The sequence below is a fragment of the Palaemon carinicauda genome, chromosome 14 (assembly GCF_036898095.1).
Source record: "Palaemon carinicauda isolate YSFRI2023 chromosome 14, ASM3689809v2, whole genome shotgun sequence".
Lineage (NCBI taxonomy): Eukaryota > Metazoa > Arthropoda > Malacostraca > Decapoda > Palaemonidae > Palaemon > Palaemon carinicauda.
The window spans coordinates 122,397,272-122,415,013 of NC_090738.1; the positions used below are offsets into that span (position 1 = coordinate 122,397,272).

Here is a 17,742-nt window from a genome sequence, read left to right on the forward strand (position 1 = left end):
CTTGCTTTTCTAACTAGGGTTGTACCTTAGTTTGTAATAATAATAATAACAGCACTCTGTAATCGCTGATTAGACAAGCTTATATGTTAGTTATGCGATAACTAAAATCTAAGAGCTGGCCACCTCCTAACGTAAGATGATGCAGTCTACAAAATCACAAATTTTTAAAGTAATTTGTAGTTTTCCTGACTATACAAACCAAAGTCGTTTAATAAGAGTATGATTTCAACATAGCCGAAAAGTGGCTGATAAAATTCATAACAAAGGTGTTGGTAATTACTGACGTGGGGTGGGGCATCACGCTACTGTAGTCTTTCCTGTGGGGTTTGCAGTGACAACATTAGTAATGCAGCTCTACTGGTAAGGGCAAAGAACTGGCAGCCTCGGGGGTTGTAAATCTTCCTCTGACGAGTCATTAATGAAGGCTGGCTCTTATTTGATTGACTCAAATGCAGGGAGTTTCTTGGTCCGGTTATCTAGGAGTCTACACTCTCGAAGGCCTCTCGGGCAACCTCTGAGAGGGTAATAATCATCTTTCCTCTTTTGACTGGTTCTCTCGGCACCTTCCCCAGGTCATTGAAGTCCTGGATGAGAGCCAACACCTTTTTGACTAATGTCCATTCTGTTTTGGGGTTTTTGGCTTCTACTGGAGCTGTGGTTGGGTTGAAACTGACCCTTGACTCTCCCTCTTTAGGGACTGGAAATGTCTTACTTCATTCCGACCATATCTCCTGTGGACTAGACTGTCTGCATTTACGCCCTTAAAATGAACTCAGACAATAACCTGACGATGTCGAAGCAATAGGACTGGTTTCCATTTTATACCTGGAGGTCTCTATCACTGTTGCCTGAGCCTTGTGTAACAGGTAGAGCCCTGTACCTCTGAAAGGCTCATGGAAGCACATCGAGAAGATCAATGATCAACACAGTCCTTGGTCTTGAAAAAAAAATCTACCAAATCCCTTGATTTGGATTCTTTCCTTTAATACCAGCATTCTGAGAATGACCATTGATGCAGCAGGGAATCTCCTTGTTAGAATATCTGGTAATTTCTGCTGATGTTCTTGAAGTCTAAGCTGAATGGGAGGAGGGGAACATCTCTATCTATCGACGAATCAATTGATGAAAGATCCATCAGCGAAATGGGCCTATGAGTGCGGCTACAAGAAGCTCCCTCTAAAGAATGAACCAACTTGGATATATCTCGTGAATTTCTAACCCCAGTACAAGGAGCATGTGGCATACGCTCTAAAGCCGCATCTGAGTAAATTTACTCATAAAAATATGACAAATTCGAAGATAATTTGTATTTTTCCTAACCATACAAACCTTAGCTATTTACATTGGGTTTACCTTTTAGCGCAGCTGAAATGGCGAACCATTAGAATTTAACGAGGGTGTATTACCCCCGCGCTAGTTAGCAGGGGGGTAGGGGAGTGGTAGCTAGCTACCCCTCCTCCCCCTCACACACAGGTGAATGCTCACTTTCACTTAGAGGTAGGACTTGTCTTGGGGGACAGGGCTGGCGGGCAAATCTGTGTAAATAGCTAAGGTTTGTATGGTTAGGAAAAATACAAATTATCTTCGAATTTGTCATTTGTTCCGTAACCGAAATACAAACCACGCTATTTACATTGGGTGACTTACCCATTAGGTAGGGTGGAAAGTCCCCAGCCATACTGGCTTTGGCTTTACCCGGGGACTCAGAATCCGAGTGAGTCGCACTCGAGAAAAGGAGTCCCTGCACCTCACAAGTTCCTTGCTCCGCAAGGAACCGTGTGGCCTACATAAGCTTGTGTGTGAAGGAAGAAGTGTGACCCGTCCTAGGCAGTTGACCTGGAGTTCCAGAAGGAACTCTGGGTTAGGACGTTCCCAATACCACCTCGTCAGGGTATGGGGGACGCGACAGTATTGACTCAATACTCGGAACACAAGGAAGCATGGTTTACCTGCAGAGGTTCGAGGTCAGCTATGCAGAGACCAGGATGCTGCTTCCCCGTAGAGGGGATGATGAAGAAAGAAATAAGGGCCAGACCTACTTCTTTCGTTCATGCAGACTAAAACCTGATAACAATGCCCTCAACCTTCTGCTACCTGTCCAAAAAGGAGCCTGAGGTTAGACCAGCTGTTGTGTAGCCACCACAGAGCGATAGAAAACGTATCGAGACTCCTGTGGGTCACGCCCTGCAGGAAGCGGGCTGCGAAGGTCATTAGACGTTTCCAGACTCCAGCTTGTAGCACCTGCGTCACAGAGTAGTATTACTCGAAGGCAAGGGACGTTGCGATGTATCCAACATCGTGCTGTAGGGCGATGTGACGGGGGAGGGTCTGGAGACAGGTCGAGATGAATGTCCTCGAGTCCGGGCTGAAGAGGTCTGTGACTCTCCCCCGTGTCCTCCTTGTGCTCCCAAATCGGCTGCAACTGAGGACGAACTGCAGCTGTTCCCAAAGCTAACCTCTCGATTCCTTTACTAGGAAGAAAGAGAAGGTCTTGGGACATCAGATACAGAATGGAGACTCGAAATCTTGAAGGAATTGGACCGAAGGGCCGGGACCCCCAGATTCTGAGTCTAGCCAACAACTCAAGAGCGAACCTGAATGTTGCCTTCCCCTCTTCCTTAGAAAGGGCGGAGTCGTACGAGACCAAGAAGATTGCTTACACACTGGCCGTGGCCAGAGTGAGCAGGAGACCCAAGGCGGAATACAATCCGAGGCCTGTCGTAAAGGGTCTTGAGAAGATCTCTTAAAGGACTAAAAGTCCGAGCCATGCTCCAAGTTGGAGGTCTTCCTCCGACTAGGGCAGGGACGATCGTAGCTTCGCATGAGCGAGGAAAGATCCAGCGAGCAGGAAAAAGTTATTCCTTTAAGCCTGAAGGTCAGGGAAAGGCTGAGCGACAGGCTTCATTGCCGAGAGCGGAAAGGAGTTTCCTCCCGCCGAAAGGCAATAAGACTGTTATTGCTGGAGAAGAGGCCTCAAGGGAAGAGGTATATCTCCCATGGCACCAACCACCGAAGACTCTTCACTTTGCCTGGAAGACCCCTGCGGATGACTATCGCAGATGACGCGACCTCCGTACCGCGACTGTAGCGGGTTGTCTCTTCTTGAGGAGGAGGCGTAGTGTCTCCAGGCATGAAGCCGAAGCGACGCCCCGGTCCGGGAGAGATGTCGCAGTGTGGTTGTCTGAGTAGTCTGCGCCGTGGGAGAAGCTCTCCCGGGAGTTCCGTCAGGGGAAGCAGAGGGTCCAGAAACCGTTCTGCGCATAGTCGCAGTGGAGCTCTCCCATTGAAAGGTTGAAAGACAACCTGGTCTTGTTGAGACCCATTGTCCACAGACAAAAAGGAGGGAAGACGCAGGCGTCGAAGTTGTCCCACCATCACCGGAATGCATCTTGCCAGTGTCTCGGGGTCTGAGACTGGGGGGAAGAACAGCGGAAGCTTGAGGTTCCAAGCTGTCGCGATCAGGTCTCCCAGACCAGGACTTGCTGGTTACTCAAGGTCAAAGACCCCCAGGTACACTCTCTCTACTAGGCTCTGCTCGGATAGTCGGAGAGAACATTCCTCTGCCTGGAATGAGAGAGCCGATGGTGGTATTGAGAGAATCTCAATCATCCCGGTATCTCTACTGCAAGATGTGAAGGTGTGAAAATGCGTCCCCTGCTGGTTAGAACACGCCAGAATCATGAAGTCGACGCGCACGGGGCGACTCGGCAGGAGCTGTAGGATCTGTAGAGGGGCCAGACTACGGCCCCTAAGCCTGCCTGAATGATGGAGAGGTATCCTTCAGGTCTTGACCATAGGCCTGGACCGGAACATGGCCCCCCCCTTTCCTTTGACGAGTCCGAGAACAGCATCAAGAATGTGGGGAAAGGACGAGAATATCCACTACCATCAAGAGGTTCCATAGGTCAACACCCATTGCAGGTCTAATAGTTCCGCTGGTCCCATAGGGGCCAGGAAGTCCGGTTAAACGTTGCCTGAAACCACCGGAACTTGGACCGCCCCACATGGAACTTATCCTGAGGCGACCGTTCGGACTATAGACGGATCAATGAGGAAAGGAGAACTAGGAAACGTTCCAAGGTAGGGCTGAAAGCTCTGCTTGACTGAGAACAGGTACTGCGACTCTCCTCAGTCTTGCCAACAGTCAACTGAAAGGAAGGCTCGGAGGATGTGGCAACAGAATCTGGCGTCCCCAGGTGGTCACCCATCCAAGTACCGACCAGAACCGACGTTGCTTAACCTCGCTGGACGGACGAGAAGCGGGGTTTCCAACGTGGTAAGGCCGTTGACTCAATATCATGGCCAGATACTCTAGATGTTGAGGCAGAAGAAGAGAAGGCTCCAAGCAAAATACCATGAACCCACACTCATGGTAAGCATCCGGAAGCTTGTCCCGGCGCTGAAGAAGGTCGAACCCGAGCCTACCGGAGTTGACCAGCCCTCCAAAAAGCAGAGGCGGCGGAAGCCTGCACCTGAGCGGCCATGAGGAAAGCAGGGAGAGTTCTCTGGGGAAAAAAACCTGCTATGCCACGGCGGGATAGCCACACTGCATCATAAGCAGGAATACTTGCAGTCTAGGCTGAATTCGACGAGCTCCCTGGAAGATGGAAGGAATGGAAACTGAAAGTACCCGTTCTTCCGATCCAGGGTTTAAGGAGTCCTGTCTCCTCGTTACCAGTCTGATCGATTCTGCTGTTCTACGCTGGCCGAAGTTTGTTCGACAAACTTGATCAGGGCTGAGAGGTCGACTACGGAACTCCCCTCTCAGATCCTTCCTTACAAGAAAGGATCGACTGAAGAGGCCGGGGGTGAAGCCGTCGATGATCCTATGGAGGACCTTCGCCTAAGGTATGGATCATTCTGCCCAACCGGGCAACTCTTGCCGACGCTATGGCATAGAGGTTCAGAGACACTTAATTCGCTGACAGAGACGGCAGGCGCGATATCCTTGGCTGATCACAGAGATTGTGCGGGAATGGGCATCGGGAAGCTGTCATCCGGATGAGTAACCTTAAGCATCCTCCCAGCGAGAAACCTGCAATCCTAGAGTTCGTGAACTCTGCCACTCCTTTTAGGACTATGCCCCCCCCCCCCCCCCCCCCCCCCCGGGGAGCCTCCCGTGCCATCTGTTCCTGACAGGAGGAAACTGCAATTTGACACCTTGTCCCAGTTGTCGTAGCCGATAACTTAGGCCGACGTGGTTGAAAGAAAAGGGCGCTGGAGCCCTGCAGAGTCTGGAAGAAAGCGCCTTGGAGGAGTGAAAACGGAAGTCGATTTCCTCCGCACAGCCGCTGTCTAAGTCTCTGTCCTTGGGCACAGACAAACTCTTCTCAAGGATGGAAGGGTGTCTGAGGTCGTCGACCTCCACAGATGAGACACCCGAAGGAAGCCCTCAGTCAGCGCGTCCAGATGGTACAACATCGAGCTTGTCCGCAAGTTAGATACTTAACGACGAAAGGCCAAGGTGCCTGAGCTCGAGAGGAGGAAAGTACCCATGATCTTCCTGTAGCTTCCTTGAACCAAACCTCGGGCCGTAACCGAGGAGGGAAAGGATCTGGTAAGCCCCCAGAGGAAGTGGTAAGCAGTCACCCCTTGGCCGATGGCGAAATCTCGAATGGAAAGCCCCCCGCCAAAAATCCTTCCAGGGAATGACGGGGAAGGGCTAACCCAGGTTCTGGAAAGAGGAGTGTTGCTCAGACCTCCCTGAAGTTTCTTCCTATTCTTGCAAGTGCCATGCTCTGCGTTTACGGGGTGAGGCCGTGTTCTGGAAATACGCTCCACAAGAACTCGCCAGGCTGGCCATGCTGCGAAAACCCCAATAGGAATCGTGGTCGCAATCGCCCTGGAGCTCGCGCGATGGTAATTCAAAGATTTGCGCGTGGGCGAACGTGGAAGCGCCCATGCGCGGTCACGCAGGAACGCAAACGAAGGTGAGCGAAGAAGGAGGGCGAGCGTGGTAGGAAGGGCGAGAGCTAGTGGTCGGCGAGCGATAACCCATAGACGATCAATGGATACAGCAAGAATTAAGCCGACGTTCGTGCGAAGAAATACCGTCGGTTCGCGCGACGGAACACCGTCGGTGCGCGCGACGGAACACCGTCCGTCCGCGCGACGGAACACCGTCGGTGCGCGCGACGGAACACCGTCCGTCCGCGCGACGGAACACCGTCCGTCCGCGCGACGGAACACCGTCCGTCCGCGCGACGGAACACCGTCCGTCCGCGCGACGGAACACCGTCCGTCCGCGCGACGGAACACCGTCCGTCCGCACGACGGAATACCGTTGGTTCGCGCGCGGGCGAACATTGGAGAGTATGTGCGCGGACTCGCATGAGCGTAGACGTGCAGGCACGTGGGCGTGTGGGCGCGCAGGCGAATGATCGCGCAGGAGCGCAGGCAAGCGGTCGCGCGGGCGCACAGGCGAGCGGTCGCGCAGGCGAGCGGTCGCGAGGGTGGGCAGGTGAATGAGCGCGAGTCCGAGGCGGCGAACGCAAGCGTTAGCGCGATGGCGAGGAAGACCGCTGGCGATATGGATCAACAGGCGATCGGTGGTGAGCTGGTGAGCGCTAACGCGCAGGTTGGCGATGGCGCGTTGTGGCATGTCGACGCGTTGGCGAGCAGCATGCGCAGGTGGGCGATCGCGCGATGGCGAGCAGCATGCGCAGGTGGGCGATCGCGCGATGGCGAGCAGCATGCGCAGGTGGGCGATCGCGAGCAGCATGCGCAGGTGGGCGATCGCGCGATGGCGAGCAGCATCCGCAGGTGGGCGATCGCGCGATGGCGAGCAGCATGCGCAGGTGGGCGATCGCGCGATGGCGAGCAGCATGCGCAGGTGGGCGATCGCGCGTTGGCGAGCAGCATCCGCAGGTGGGCGATCGCGCGATGGCGAGCAGCATGCGCAGGTGGGCGATCGCGCGATGGCGAGCAGCATGCGCAGGTGGGCGATCGCGCGATGGCGAGCAGCATGCGCAGGTGGGCGATCGCGCGATGGCGAGCAGCATGCGCAGGTGGGCGATCGCGCGATGGCGAGCAGCATGCGCAGGTGGGCGATCGCGCGATGGCGAGCAGCATCCGCAGGTGGGCGATCGGGCGATGGCGAGCAGCATGCGCAGGTGGGAGATGGCGAGCTAGTAGCTGGCGAACCATGTTCCTTCAGAAGTGTTGGAGAACGTTGGCGTGCCGGCTGTAACACACGCGGGCGATGACGTGTAGAACGCTGTTGAATAGGCGATACTAAAATCGCCTGTGCGCGCTGGCGAGCAGGTGAACGCTGGCGAGCAGGTGATCGCTGGCGAGCTGATGATCGCTGACGAGCAGAAGGCAACGCGTGGAAGCCTGCGCATAGAAGAAGAGTCCTTGACCCAGACCTGAACCGAAGTTCTAGATCGCGAGGGCGAACGTGGGCGCACAGGGCGCGTAACAGGAACCAACAGGAACAGCAGGGATGATCATCATGAGAGCGCTGACGAACAGGAGAGCGCTGGAGAAAGGAGAGCGCTAGCGATCAGGAAGCGCTGATGAGCAGGAGAGCGCCTTTGCGCTAATACTGAGCAGGAGCAGGAGAGAACACAGCAGAAGGTCGCGCAGGGGAACCCTGACACGCAAGGGAAGAACCCCCGTGGGAGGCAACCCTTTGCCCCGAAGGGAACGTTGTCCGCCGGGAGACAGATGTCCATCGGAAGACCGTAGCCTGTCCGCCGGGAGACTGATGTGTGCGTTAGAAGACTGTTGTCCGTCGGGAAGACCGTTGCCCGTCGGAAGACGAGATCAGACTGCTGTCCATCTGCACCAAGGCGGAAGATCAAGAAAAAGGAGTTGTAGGCTGCAAACGGAGATTCAAAAAGGCGCCTCTTAGCACCCTTATAGGGAGATGAGAGGCCCTTACGACGAGGCGGACGGTGGGCCTTACGGCGAGGGAGGCCAACAGCAACGGCAGCAGAAGAATCCTCCGAAGAGGAGTCTCTATGAGTGTACTCTCTCGCGAACGAAAGAGAAACACTTCGTAGAAGGGACTGGTCAGCCAGTAACCTAAAAGGAGCAATCCTCCGAAGAGGGGCTCCTGCAGTTGCCCAGCCCCTTGAGCGAAACTGCAGGTGTGACCGCTCAGCACCAAGAGCATAGTCGCACGAAAAAAAGGCAAGAGAAGAACCCCCCAAAAGAGGAAAAACTCAAGCCTGGACAGGAAAAACTTCCCTCGGAAGGAAAGTTACCCGCCCAAGGAGGCAAGCCTCCTGAGAGTTCTAAAATGAACTGGAGAGCTGTCCGTCGTCACGGGAGTACTTCCAGTAGGAGGAGACACGTCCCTGACGAAAATACAAGGGGGGAGGCAGCAAAAGCCGAATCCCCAGGCCTCAACAAGACAGCTCACACCGTTGCCATATTACAGAAACGAACTAGATCGGTAACTGTAAAAAAATAAAACAAAAATCATTAGTACACATTCATTCCCCCGGGAAGGCTCCGAAGAGGAATCCCGAGGGAAAGGAAACAAGAATTACACAACAGGCACGTGCCCTCACAACCACTTACACTCACGGAAGGAGAGCTGTAACCAAAACAGAATTATAACAATTATAATTATGAAACTATGTAATTATGTAATTTAAAAATGAATGAACACTAAAGAAAGAACGAAAACCCCGAAAGGAATCGTTCTACAAGCTGAAAAAAAAACAACTACAATTAGACTCATAAACTAATTGAGACAAACGTACGGCGTAGCAACCCCCCCACACGGAAAGGAAGCTACAAGGGCGTAGTAACACGTAGTAAAAGGGTGAACGACCTCAAGAGAGAGAGAGAGAGAGAGAGAGAGAAAGACCGAAGTCAAACTCGATTGCCATCCATAAAATTACGCAGTGGCGGCCTAACTGCCGAGGACACCACGTAGAAATTGTACACTACACACACAAATCTGAAAAGGAAACTTACTGGTTTCTATACTCAAATATATATACAAACATGGAAACATGTTTACATATATATTGAGTATAAGAAAAGTAAGCGATTAAGTAAAGACAAAACAAACAATGGCTGCCAAGAGAGGACCAAGACAGAGACGTCTGTCACAGTCCAAGCCAAAAGTGAAAGTGAGCATTCATCTGTGTGTGAGGGGGGGAGGGGTAGCTAGCTACCACTCCCCTAACCCCCCGCTAACTAGCGCGGGGGTAATACACCCTCGTTAAATTCTAATGGCTCGCCATTTCAGCTGCGCTAAAAGGTAAACCCAATGTAAATAGCGTGGTTTGTATTTCGGTTACGGAACAAAAGCATGTTTAAATTCTCCTAGCTCATGGGGATCTAGCAAGAGGCAATATAGCATGTGAATACTTAGTGCAGAAATTTCTAGCGTGTCTTGAACAATCCCTGGGAGATCTAGTGAGTCAGCCTTGTGTGTGTCAGTACAATGTGTGAGAAGTGTTTACTCGTAGAGAATTAAACCAATGGTGTTCAGAAAGAGGAGTTCTCCTTTGAGAAGACTGATCGTGATCATCCCTTGCAGGTGAAGATATGGCACTTGACTTCCTAGAAACTTCAGCCAAATTTTTACAATATGACAAATTCGTAGATAATTTGTATTTTTCCTAACTACTGTACTGTATACAAACCTTAGCTATTTACATGGGGGTAATTACTTCGGTGTAGCTGAATGACAAGCCATAAAAGTTTTAATGAGGGTTTACTACCCCGCCACTAGTTAGCAGGGGGAAGGGAAGGGTAGCTAGCTACCCCCTCCTCACAGACACACCGGTGAATGCTTCACTTTGCTTAGAGGTAGGACTTACCTCGGGGGACAGGGCTGGCGGGCACATATGTGTAAATAGCTAAGGTTTGTATAGTTAGGAAAATACAAATTATCTACGAATTTGTCATTTGTTCCGTAACTGAAATACAAACCACGCTATTTACATGGGGTGACTCAACCCTTAAGAAGGGCGGTAAGTCCCCTGCCATACTGGCTTTGGCTTGCCCGGGGACCCCAAATTCGAGTGTGTAAGTACTCAAGAAATAAGGGGGTCCCTGCTCCTCGCTGGCAGCTGTGAAACTGCTGCGGCCTACATAAGCTGTGTGTGAAGGTGAGAAGTGACTCGTCCTAGGAAGTTGACCTGGAGTTCTTCAGATGGAAATCTAGACTAGGACTCTCCCAATACCACCTCGTCAGGGTATGGGGACATGACAGTATTACATTTTAATACTAGGAGCACAAGGGAGCATGGCTTACCTGCAGAGGTTCGAGGTCAGCTGTGCAGAGAACCCAGGATGCTGCTTTCTCCAAGGGAGGAGAGGACGATGAAAAGAATAAGGGCCAGACAGATCTTTTCATTCACGCAGACTAAAACCGGGTAACAATGCCCTCAACCTTCTGCTACTTGTCCATTAAGGATCCTGAGGATAGACCAGCTGTTGTGCAGCCACCACAGGGCCGATAGAAAATGTATCAAGCCTCCTGTGGGTTACGTCTTGCAGGTATTGGGCTGTGAAGGTCGTTTGACGCTTCCAGACCCCTGCTTGTAGAACCTGCGTCACTGAGTAGTTTCTCTTGAATGCCAGGGATGTAGCGATGCCACTGACATCATGTGTTCTATGGTGACGTGACGGAGGAGGGTCTGGATTTAGGGAATGGTGGATGACCCTGCAAATCCATGCTGAGATAGTATTCTTAGTGACCCTCCTCTTCGTCCTTCCTGTGCTCACAAACAATGCTTGCACTCGAGGACGAACTGCAACTGTTCTTTTAAAATAGAGCCTCAGACTCCTTACTGGGCACAGTAGGAGATGGTCTGGGTCATCTGTTACAGAACGGAGACTCGAAATCCGGAAGGAGTCGAACCGGGGGACCGGCACTCCTGGATTTTGAGTCTTAGCTACAAACTCAGGGACGAACCTGAACGTTACCTCCCCCCATCCCCTTGAATGGGCGATGTCATATGAGAGACCATGAAGTTCACCGACTCGCTTGGCCAAGGCCAAAGCAAGTAGGAACACCGTCTTCCAAGTCAGGTGGCGATCAGAAGCCTGGAGTAATGGTTCGAACGGAGGTCTCTTAAGAGCCCTGAGGACTCGAACCACGTTCCATGGAGGAGGTCTCACTTCCGACTGAGGGCAGGTAAGTTCATAACTTCGTATGAGTAGAGAAAGTTCCAGCGAGGAGGAAATGTCCATTCCTTTTAGCCTGAAGGCAAGACTTAAGGCTGAGCGATAGCCTTTCACTGCCGAGACTGAAAGGCGCATTTCTTCACGCAAATACACAAGAAACTCCGCTATTGCTGGAATAGTGGCATCGAGTGGAGAGATACCCCTTCCACGACACCAACCACAGAAGACTCTCCACTTCGCCTGATAGACTCCTGCAGATGACTTTCGCAGGTGTCGAGACATCCTTTCCGCAACTTGTTGCGAAAAGCCTCTCTCTGTGAGGAGATGCTGGATAGTCTCCAGGCGTGAAGCCGCAGCGATGCTACGGCTTTGTGGAAGATGTTGGTGTGTGGTTGCTGGAGTAGCTCGTATCGAGGAGGAAGTTCTCTTGGGAGTTCCGTCAGGAGCTGCAGAATGTCCGGGAACCACTCTGTGTGATGCCATAGCGGAGCTATTAAGGTCATTGACAGGTTGACCGATATTCTGGTCTTGTTGAGCACCCTTCTCATCAGACAGAATGGGGGGAAAGGCGTAAACGTCGATCTTGTCCCACCGTTGTTGGAAGGCATATTGCCAGAGTGCCTTGGGGTCCGGGACTGGGGAGCAGTATAGCGGAAGCTTGAAATTCAAGGCTGTCACAAACAGATCCACCGTCGGGGAACCCCACAAAGTCAGGACTTTGTTGGCTACCAGAGGATCCAAAGACCACTCGGTACTCACTATCTGGGATGCTCTGCTCAGACTGTCGGCGAGCACATTCCTTTTGCCCGAAATGAAGCGAGCCGATAGTGGAATCGAGTGGACTTCGGTCCATCTCAGTATCTCTACTGCAAGATGGGATAGCTGTTGTGAAAAGGTACCTCCCTGCTTGTTGATGTAAGCCACTACCGTGGTGTTGTCGCTCATCACCACCACAGAGTGACCAGCCAGGTACTGTCGGAACTGTTGAAGTGCCAGATAGACGGCCTTCATCTCTCGCAGGTTTATGTGGAGGCACTTTTCTGATTCTGACCATAGGCCTGAGGTCCTGTAGTTCAGAACGTGGGCCCCCCACCCTTCTTTTGAGGCGTCCGAGAACAGCATCAAATCCGGGGGGAGGACGAGAAGAGCCACTCCCTTTCGGTGGTTTTCGTCTGTCACCCATCATTAAAGGTCCGTCCGTTCCGCAGGACCCATAGGGACAAAAATGTCCGGGGAATCGTGACCTTGGTTCCACCAGGACTTGAGCCCCCATTGCAGGGATCTCATCCTGAGGCGCCCATTTGGAACTAGACGGGCTAGAGAGGAAAGGTGACCGAGGAGACGCAACCATGATTGGGCTGGGAGTTCTTCTCGTCTGAGGAAAGGATCTGCGACCCTCCTCAGCCTTGCTATCCTGTCGTCTATGGAAAGGCTTTGTGGAGATTGGTGTCCAAGATCATGCCTAGATATACCAGTCGTTGAGATGGAAGCAGAGAAGACTTCTCGAGATTTACCATGATCCCTAGATCTTGGCAAAGTCCCAGAAGCTTGTCTCGGTGTCGAAGAAGGGTCGACTCCGAGTCTGCCAGGATCAGCCAGTCGTCCAGATAACGGAGTAGACAAATGCCGATCATGTGTGCCCACGAAGAGATCAGGGTGAACACTCTGGTGAAAACCTGAGGTGCTGTGGAGAGACCGAAACACAGCACCTTGAACTGGTAGATCTTGTTGTCTAGGCTGAATCTTAAGTACTTCCTTGAAGACGGATGGATTGGGATCTGGAAGTACACGTCCTTCAGATCCAGTGTACAAATGAAGTCTCGTGGTCTCGCTGCAAGTCTGACCGTATCTGCTGTCTCCATGCTGAACGGAGTTTGTTTGACAAACCTGTTCAGAGCTGAGAGGTCGATGACTGGTCTCCAGCCTTCAGACGCCTTCTTTACAATAAAGACTCAACTGAAGAAGCCTGGGGACCCGTCGACGACCTCTTGGAGAGCATCCTTCTTTAGCATGGTCTCGACTTCTGCCCGTAGGGCTAGCCCCTTTGCCGATCCCATGGCATAGGAGCTCAACGACACTGGATTCGCTGTCAGGGGAGGTAGAGATGTTATGAACGGGACGCGATATCCTTGACTGATTACAGAAACCGTCAAGGAATCGGCCCCGAGTTGCTGCCAACTAATTGTGCAACTTTGCAGGCATCCCCCCACTGGTGGACATGCAGGGGGATTGCCAATCCTAGCGTTTGCGGCCTCGGCCGCTCCCCCTAGGATTCTTGCCTCCCCTGGAGGACTTTTTGCCTCTCTTGTCTTTGACAGGAAAGGGCTGCTGTTTGGACACCGTTGTCTTCGCTGCCGCTGCCGGTTTCGTCGTCTTGGACTGGCGAGGTTGTTGTTGAGGTGCTGGAGGTTTGTAGGGCTTCGAAGTGATAGCCCTTTGGAGGAGAGAATCCTGATTGGATTTCCTCCATCTCTCAGCTGCCTGTTCCACATCCTTGGGCTCAAACAGGCTATTTTCCACAAGGGAAGAGTGTCTGAGCTTGCTGACTTCGACGGTTGAGACCTTCGAATGGAACCTCTCAACCACCGCATCACGTCGTTTGAAGATCGAATTGGCCCACAAGTTCGAGACTTGGTGGGCCAGAAACTCAATGGTGCGGGTGCCCGAGAGGAGGAAGGTCTCCAGGGCCTTCCTAGTGTTTTCCTTGGACAGATCCTCGGATCGCAAAAGGATGCCCATTGACCCCAACCAGACATCCAGCCACATAGTAGCCTGCATGGCACACTTCGCGACCTTCTCCTGGTTTAGGATCTCTGTCGCCGAGAAAGTCACTTGCCGGCTAGAGAGTCTATCAAGAGGAATTCCCTTGGTAAGCTCTTCCACAGAGTGGTGCAACGGAAGAGCTAAACAAGACTCCTCCATGACCTCAAAATACCTCCTCTGCTGGACACGAGAAGGCAGGAGCAGCTTGTTGCCAGCAGTGGAATGGCTGGAGGAGGCGAGCTTGGAAAGCTGGCCCTCAACCTTATCCCTGGCACTCTTCACCCCTTGGGACCAGGGCAGAGCCACACTGGCCTTAGTGGGTTTCTGAATACCAAAGACTCGGTCCAGGACCGTGTCCTTGCCCTCACGAGGAGGAATCTCAGGGTCCGGAAACTTGTTGAGATTCCTCATCAGAGTCAAGACCTGCCAGAAGGCATGCTCTAACTCTTGCTGCTCTCCCCCTGGAGAACTGGCAGCGAAGTCTCCCGTCCCCAAAGGCTCTTCTTGGAGGGACACGTGGACGTTCTCCGCGTCTCGTTGGCTCTGGTCGAATCCTGGAAGAAGATTTCGGGATGGTCTTCGAGTCTTTCGGTTTCCTCCTAGGAGGGATACAGGACTCCAGCAACGAAGCCTGAGGGCTCTTCCCCGCCCCAACACGGGACAATTCTCCTGCTCGAGGTGGGGTTGCTCCAATTGGTGCGGTGGGAGATGGTCTAACCTCAGAAGACTCCCGTGAAGACGGAAAATCCTCGTCCACAGGGGATGGAGAAAACGTCTGAGGGGGGGAAGGCGCCTTCCTGACGGACTTCTTAGGAGCCAGCTTGACGCGAGGAGAAGTCACCACGACCTCTACTCCTCTCTTCCTCTTCAGTGGGGTCAGAGCTGCCCTTAGTTTGAGGCCCAAATCAGAGAAGGCAGGCTTAACAGCCTGGACGACAGCTCTGATAAGGGACTCAAACCATGGCTGCTTACTGACAGACGCAGTGTCAGAGACTCCCTCTGGAGGGAAGGGAATCGGACAATCCTTTGGGGGGGAGACGACCTAGCTGCTCTCGTTCCTGAAGATTCACTCAGTAGCTCGCATTGCGAAACACGGTGGGAATCGCGCTTAGGCTCGAGCGAGGGAATAATCCCGGGTTCGCGCGCGGGCGAGGGAGCGCGTGGGTGTGCGGGCGAGCGGGCAAGTGCTGGCAAGCAGGAGAATGATGGTGCGCAGACGAGCGATGGCGCGCAGGTGATGGTGCGCGTGGGCGCATAGGTGATCTACGGCGAGCAGGCTCGTGGGCACGTCTGCATGCTGGGGAGTGATGGCGCGCAGGAGATGATGCACGTGTGCGCGCAGGAGATCGATGGCGCGCAGGTGCGCGGTCTGGTGAAGACAGAGGGCGCGCAGAAGGACCATCAAGCGTGGAAGCGCGAGAAGGAGATTGCTCATGGGCGCGCAGGATCTCGGAAGCCTCTGGAAGGGCGCGCAGTAGGGGCTGGAACCTGTGCGCGCGAAGGTTACTGCGAGCGATGGTGCGCAGGCGAGGGCTGACGGGTGGGCGAGTTCCGAGGGCGAGCAGGAGATCGCTGGCGAGAAGGCGAGGGACGACTCCTCTTTCCTGTGCTCAGATCCGGAGATCAAGGGCGCGCAGGCGAGTGATGGCGCGCAGGCGAGCGATGGCGCGCAGGTGCGCGCTGGCGAGCAGGTGAAGAGCGCTGGCGAGCTGGAGATTGAGGGCGCGCAGGAGATCGTGGGCGCGCGGGGCGCGTAACAGGATCAGGGCGCGCAGCTGTGCGCTGGCGAGGAGTAGATCACTGTCGCGGAGGTGAGCGCTGGCGCGCAGGAGAGCGCTGACTAGCAGGAGATCGGTGGCGAGCAGGAGAACGCTGGCGCGTTGACTCGGCAGCAGGAGCTCGCTGGCGCATTGTCCCTGGATCATTGTCTCAGGAACATCAGGAACAGGCAAGTGCTTGCGCGCAATAGCGCGGGAGCGTGCAGGAGAGCGTGGGCACGCAGGGGATACCTGGCACTTAAGGGACTTACTCACATTGAAAGAAAGCCCCTTTTGCCCCGAAGTGACTGGTGCCCGTTGGAAAACGAGGTGCGTAGACACCCACAGCGCGTCAGCTGCCAGGAACGGAGAAGGAAGGTCAGCAGGTCTGGCAGGCGAAGGAGATCGCGAACGATCTGCAGAGAGGTCCAGTGATGCAGCTGCAACGGTCAAAGCACGGTGAGGAGGATCCTCTGCGGGGGTCTGTGAGGGCGAGGAGCCAAAAAGGCGCCTCTTAACTCCCTTGTGGGGAGAAGGAAGGCCTCTACGGCGAAGAGGAAGACGAGCCTTGCGTCGGATACGTCCTCTGGGGGCATCAGGAACACCATCGTCAGTCCTCCGAAGAGGAGTCTCTGTTAGTGAACTCCCCCGAGGGAGAGAATCAACTGCAGGAGAGACCGTTGGACTTGGCCCCTCCCTTGGAGGATGTTCGGAGGGGGGAACCAAGCCTTCAGCAACATCAACACCCAAGGCAGAGGTTTGACCCAACTCGCCGGATGCCTCTGCCACAACAACGTCGACGATAGACAGAGGGTCAACCTCCGCTATCACCGGCGACTGTTTGACAGCTGCTCCCAACTAGATAAGGTCAAACAGGGCTTCCCTGGAGGGCGAACCCTTAAGCCCCAAGGAAGCCCAAAGCTGTAATAAATCATCATTAGCAACATTCATAGATAAATCCTCCCCCGGAGGAGGAGGAGGAGCTGCCTCGTTATGGGAGGCAACTCCCTCTCCCGAACCCCGAGGTCGGTCAACTAAAGTACGGCCTACGCTACCACTCGACGGCCTCTCGGGAGAGACCGATTGAGTGGGAGCTTCGGAGGAGGTTCGGGCAACAAAAGAAGAGTCCTTGGAGATTTCCTTCTTCAAGGAGATCCTTGAAGGAGAAAGATCCCGCTTGGACTTCTTCTTTCGGCGCCGGGAAAACCTCTCCCACTGGGAGGTAGACCACTCCCTGCGCTCACTACAAACTTTATCCTTATCACACCGTTGGCCCCTGCAGAACAGACACAAGGTGTGAGGGTCCGTCTCGACCGCCGACATATATGTCCCACAAGAGCGGTCTGGTAACCCGGGGCACTTCCGCATGATAAAGAGAGAGGCCAACTTCCAAACACACAACTGAAAGAAAAAGCAAAAAAAGATTAAGGCTGTCAATACGCGAGGGTGAGAGCAGACACGTCTGTTCATCACCTGGGCCAAAAGCAAAGTAAACTAGTTCACTGGTGTGTGAGGGGGGAGGGGTAGCTAGCTACCCCTCCCCTACCCCCTCGCTAACTAGTGAGGGGGTAGTAAACCCTTGTTAAAATTCTAATGGCTCGTCATTTCAGCTACGCCGAAAGTAATACCCTATTTAAATAGCGCGGTTTGTATTTCGGTTACAGAACAAAGTTGGGTGCTGGTTGTTTTAGCACATTTAACATAGGGGAATAAAAAGAGTAAAATCAATTTAAAAAACTTGATAAAAATAAAAAAAGTACCATTTTATTACAGGTTAATTGTTATTCTGAAAGATGACTTTTACTTATAGTACATGTACTATTCTCGAGCGCTTGTGGGACTTTTTCTGTTACATAAAAATTACTTAATGATTTCAACACATGAAAACTTCATACATTCTTTTGTTTGAGAATCTAAAAGTGTTCTATTTCCTCCTAATTCTTACCCACAGATGTATTCAGTTTAACAACAGCTTCCTTGAATGTAACGAGTGTTCATTGGGAGTATAATAATTTTCAAGCTTTATCATATAAAAGATCTCCAGCTAAACTATACTGTAGAGTACAGTGAACCCTCGCTACTTCGCGGTTCGACCATCGCGGATTCACCACTTCGCGGATTTTTT

The 17,742-nt window shown here is 52.9% G+C and overlaps 1 protein-coding gene and 1 pseudogene across 6 annotated transcripts in view; both read right to left on the bottom strand.

The window, feature by feature from the left end:
- The window catches only part of LOC137653712 (kynurenine aminotransferase-like), a 77,157-nt gene that overhangs the window by 48,153 nt on the left and 11,262 nt on the right, over nt 1-17,742 (bottom strand). The gene's annotated exons all lie outside the window — the stretch shown is intronic.
- Nucleotides 4,172-4,290, bottom strand: LOC137653864 (5S ribosomal RNA; annotated as a pseudogene).